This window comes from Mus pahari, chromosome 5 (genome assembly GCF_900095145.1).
Source record: "Mus pahari chromosome 5, PAHARI_EIJ_v1.1, whole genome shotgun sequence".
NCBI classification, from domain to species: Eukaryota; Metazoa; Chordata; class Mammalia; order Rodentia; family Muridae; genus Mus; species Mus pahari.
In genome coordinates, this window is record NC_034594.1 from 4,166,125 (window position 1) to 4,171,910 (window position 5,786).

The 5,786-nt window shown below is 38.9% G+C and overlaps 1 protein-coding gene across 27 annotated transcripts in view; it reads right to left on the reverse strand.

The window, feature by feature from the left end:
* The window catches only part of Rims1 (regulating synaptic membrane exocytosis 1), a 480,520-nt gene that overhangs the window by 307,548 nt on the left and 167,186 nt on the right, over positions 1-5,786 (reverse strand). The gene's annotated exons all lie outside the window — the stretch shown is intronic.

Sequence of the window (5,786 nt, forward strand, 5' to 3'; positions counted from 1 at the left end):
AAAAAGAGAGAAAGAGAATGGGAGGGAGAAGGGGATGGTAGAGAGGAGAGAGAGAGAGAGAGAGAGAGAGAGAGAGAGAGAGAGAGAGAGAGAGAGAGAATGAATATCAGGGTGTTTTTCTATGAATTTAATATTCAGCATCACAGGAACCTAGGACGTCTGTTATTAGTCTATGAGGTCATAAGAAATGTGTTCAGAAGAAATGCTACTTTGTTTTTTATAGTACAGAGCAACTGTATATGATTCTGCACAGGTAAATATACAAGCACAGCTTTCTAGTGTGCAAACAGCCACTACTGTCTTCTACATCCTGTCCCTTACTTGCAAGACACAGTCCCCATTGGGTTTTGGTGTTTGCTGTTGCTGGTTTTCTTTTTATCAAAATATAAAAAGTGAAAAAAAAATAGTATACCCTATTGCCTAATAAACGATATAATCTTGTAACCTTTTACTTTTACAAGATAAGGTTATCTCTGTAACAGTTACATACCAATGAATCTGAGTTTACTGCACTTAAACATTGTTAACAATGCCCTGGCTGTAAGATACTGAGTGCATATGTCTCCTTTGCATTGGTGATCCCAGCCTCTTCTATTTGGTTCTTCAATGGCATTTTTGAAGACTCAGCAATAAGTGAATTTACATAATAAAGTCTGCCAGTTTTGTTGACCACACTCAATTTATGTGCCTGAAAAGTCTTCTTAAATTGAGCATTAGAAAAATGCTCTATGTTTACCTTGTAGGGTTTTGTTAGATATCTTCAAAATGCAGATTTTAAAATTGTATTTCCTTGTTTTGCTGTTATAAACCTGTTTGTGTGTTTGTATATGTATATGTATATGCATATATAAATAAAATAAATCTATATTATATATGTTAAATGTACAAATGTGTATTACATATATATTTATGCGTTACATGTCTATATTATAATTATATACATATAATATTATACATGTAATAATACACACACATAGAGTTAATTTTAAAAAGGCCATGAATTTGAAAGAAACCAAGGATGGGTATATGAAAAGGTTGGGGACAGAAAAGAAAAAAGAGAATTGGTGTAAGTATAATATAAACAAATTAACACATTGAAAGGAAAAAGTTATTTTACTTTCAGTTTGAAAGAGAAAACCAAAGAAGCTCAATTATAAATGATAATATATAAGGTGGACTTATTTTTATTACTTTCAAAAATCGCTCCTGACAATTGTGGAAAGCACAAACTGTAACTTTGGAAAAGATAACTTACATCCCTGGGCTCTTTTGACTTAATCTCTGAAAAGGATTCTTTCTTAAGATCAACTTGTGAGAATTTAATGTATCAGCAATATCCAGTCATGTGCCTTGCACGTAGCTAATTCTTCTTAAGACAATATTTACTGGGATGGGGGAGAGAAATTCCTTAACAGTCACATGAACTTGAGTCCCAAGACCTCGATGAATTTTTTGGTTCTCACACATGCCTCTAAAGTGACTGAGGGGGCTGGATTTAGTACTCATTGAAACAGTTCATTATGCATTATTTCTTGACTATATTTACAGAATGTGATAAATATATTATTCATCTCTCTCTCCCTCTTTCACACACACAAACACACACACACATACACACTGAGATACACACACACTGAGACACACACACACATTGACACATACTCACAAACTCATATACACACATTGACAGACACCCACACCACTATTCAATCTGCCATTTGACTACAACTTTCCATAGGTCTTAATTTATTTCCTGATTCAAGAGGGGGAGGTGAAGGAGAGAAGGGCATAGAAGATGAAAACTGCCAAAATTCTCCTGTGTGTTTAAATCAAAGAATTATAATGAAAAAACACCAAAAGAAACTATATTACTTTTAAAATCTAATACATTTTGATACAAACTATTTTATGTTGGTAGATTGTAATTTATCATAAAATAAATGCTAAGTAAATACCAAGCTGAACAAAGTACTTAATAAAGAGCTGGGGAGAGGTCTCAGCACTTGCCACATAAAAATGACCAACTTGGACCTAATGCAGAAAGACGGGTGACGTGGTTCTCGCCTGCAATCCTGGCACTCCTATGGCGATGTGGGCTGTGCAGTCAGAAGCGGCCCCAGGAGGAAGTCGTGGTTAAACTGGCTTGAACTAGGGTACCAGATGGCAACAAAGCAGGAAGAGGAACAAGGTGGGGGACAAGACCTAGTTACTAAATTCACAACGCGCGCGCACACACATACACACACAGAGACACATACACAGACAGACAGACATGCACCAAAACAAATAAGTAAATAAAAACATAAACTCAAAATAGGTGATCTTTCTTAGATCTCTATGTGTCCCTTTCACATACAACCTTAGCTGTTAAAGTAAAAACACGAACATTTCTAAAACTCATTTGTTCTTCACAATGAATGAAATGTGGCCAACATAAAGTCATTGACTGCATGTGTCCTGCAATGCTTAATTTTACTTGTCACTAGGTCCTGGAAAGATTCTCAATGAGGGACTGTCTAGATGAGGTATGTCTGCAGGTGTTCATCTGGATTACACTGTTTGATGTCGGAAGTCTCAGCCTAGCGTGAGTGATGCTGTTTCACGGTCAGAGTGGGCCTCAACCTGATGGAAATAAAAGAGCTACCTAAGTTTGATGAGCATGTGCCTCTTGCTCTCTTCTGACTGAACATGAAATATAACAAGTTCCCTCAGCCTCCTCCTGCTGTTTCTTCCCTGACAGGATAGAGAGTCACTTGGAATTGTGAGCTAAAGTAAACCCTTTCTCCCCTAAGACATTTTCAGGGGGAGTTTTGTCACAGCATCTGGAAATGACTACCTGTCCTTAAGAACAAAACCTCACCCTCATGAAGGCCTCCAAGAGCACATGAATTAGTGGCAAAGGCTTGATAGCTCAAGTCACCCTCATACCTGCCCAGCTTCTCTTGTTATAAAAGAATTCAAATTTCTGCCTGTGAAATTCTGTATAACTGGGTTTGGGGGTCACTTATGAAAGGTAATAGTCCTTCACAAAAATCAAGGGCCTATTGATCCTGAGCTTTCTGGCCATTATCCTCCCCACTGTTTGTGTGCCTCTCCTCTCCCTCCCTTCCTTATGTCCTCCCTCCCTCCCTCCCTGAAGGTCAAACCCTTCCTGGAAGAGGCTATGGGAGATTGACTGTTTTTCTGTGCTGTAGCTTCCTATAAGAAATCCTTCACACAAACTCAAGGAAGTAACCTTCATTACACTTACTTTTTCACAAAACTAGACGTGATTGAAATTATTTCTTCTCCTCTGTTACTGGTGCTAATCTGATGTAATAGTCACAAAACTCTCTGCAAAACTCTCTTTCACGGGGGAGGATTTTGTTTGTTTTTGTTTTTGTTTTTGTTTTTGTTTTTCAAGAAAGTTTCTGTTTATTTAGCCCTGACCCTGGCTGGATGACCAACATGGCCTCTAACTTAGGACGATTTTTTTGTCTCTGCCTACCTGAATGCCAAGGTTACAGATGTTTTCAACCATGCACACACATGAACATGCACATGCACACACAATGCCTCTTTCCCACCCTTTAGAAAGCAGTAAAAGAGTAGCTGTTTCATTTGATAACATAATCAGTAATCTTAGACAATCACAAGGATAAAATTTCAGGGAACTTTCATCACATGAGTGGCAATGCTAGGGGTTTTTGATCAATGATGTGAAGACACATGGCAATGTGTAACTACACAGCAGCTGAGCATTAACTCTAAGTCCTTTAGAGAGGTGTGTGTACTTTGGAAGTCACAGGTAACAAGTTGGCCTTTGGCCTTTGGGGACATGTTGTGGCCTCTGGTTCTTCTATAACCAGTTATTAAATCTCTTAATTGACCTCGACAAGTTTGAACAACTTTCACTTGCTTTTTCTAGTGCCAACATTAGTATCTCAAGTATGTCTCTGGCCATTTTTGTTTTATTTAAAGAGAGAGAGATTTCAATGTAATTATAGCACTGTGAAACTCAGCTAGTGCACCTCCATCCCACCAACAAACAGCTCTGACTTCTGGGAGATTTACCATAGCTTCTGAAAGAAAATAAACTTATTAACTTGTTTACACCTTTCTTATACTTACTTTAATATGTCATCACCGTTTTTTTTTTTTTTTAAATGTAATATACTACATTGAATAAGCAGCCCAGTGGACTCTAACTTATGAAATACTTTACAAACTTAACCAATCTTTGGTTAATTAGTCCTCAAGAGCAGAGTTGATGAAAATGATTATATGTTTCAATAAACTTTTTATTTGGATAAATTATAACCCTGGACTCTTGCCATCCCTGGGGTAAGTGCTTATTCCCATTTTATTGCAAATATCAAGCTTTAATGAGATTCACAGTACTATAAGCTTCAGTTCCACTCAATATAAGCATTTTTCTTGGATTTGTTCTCAAAAGTCCATAACCTAATATCTTAGGATCTCGCTTCCACAAACAATAGCTAGGCATCTCATTTTACTTGCCTTAAGAACCACAAATCACTTTAAAGCATCTTAGCACACACAAGAGGCACAGTTGACTGCCCCCAAGTTATTGTTGATTGGTGAACAAACATGCCAAAAGCCAATAGCTGGGCAGAAGAGACAGGTGGGGTTTAGGTTTCCTGTGCTTGGGGTTGGGAAAAAAGAGGAAGGTGCAGGAAGAGAAAGGAGCAGCAGCCATGGGTAAAGAAACAAGAGGGCATGGCACTGAGGGCTGGCCAACTGGAGTTAAGAGCAGCCCAGATGAAACACAATAAGTAGTAAGTAATAACATGGGGCTACGGATAGTAAAGTGGTTTCTAACAGAGTGGAAGGTAGGAAGTTACCCAGCTCTTGTGTTATTTAGGGCTTATTGTAAATGTGTGTGTGTGTGTGTGTGTGTGTGTGTGCACGCGCACACATACTGAGAAAACAGTCTTTGTCAATAGCCTGCTTAAATTTAAATTTAGGCTCTGCCACTTATGACTGAGTGTCCTTGGAAAGGCGTCTTAACTTTTCTTGGCCTCTGTTTCAAAGGAGTTATATCATTATCTCCAAACCCACCATAAATTTCAGCAGTGCTACAAAAGTGAGGTGCTAGTCTTCATTCTTTTCTCAGGGTTGAACACATCGCAAGGATATTCCCTTGGTGGGGAAAAAAAACAAACCTAACATATCCAAGGCCAAGGCCAAAACAGGTACTATTCTTTCTATTAATAAATACAAAAGATGTTGGATGAGTACTGGCCTTTGTCAGAGTGAGGAAATGAAGAGGGGGAGGACCCCAGAAGGAGGAGACTTCCAGAGGAAGTAGAGATGTCTAGAAGATGTTTCTTACATTCACTTCCCATAAAATGAGTGGGCCTGTCAACTGTATCCCTCTAGGGACAGATGAATGTCTCAGTAGACTGAATACTGGTTGTACTCCTAGTATTTGGGAAGCTAAGGACAAGAAAGTTCAAGGCTAGCCTGCATTACATAGGTAAACCTCATCCCAGACAGAGAGGATGGCCTAATCCCATTGTCACTGGAGAAACGGGCAGTACAAAGATTGCCAGAGGCTTCATAGCCGAGCTCTTTGAAAATGGCAAGTTCCTGAGAGCTAGAGCTTTCTAAACAGCTGCTATCAAGGTCCCAGGAGAAGACAGTTGGCTTTACCCCCAGAGGGAGCTGAAGGTTACTCAATGTGGGTAAGAGAACCAAGCAAGAGTCCCCAACACAGTCAGACATTCCCTGAGAACCAAGCAAGAGTCCCCAACACAGTCAGACATTCCCTGAGAACCAAGCAA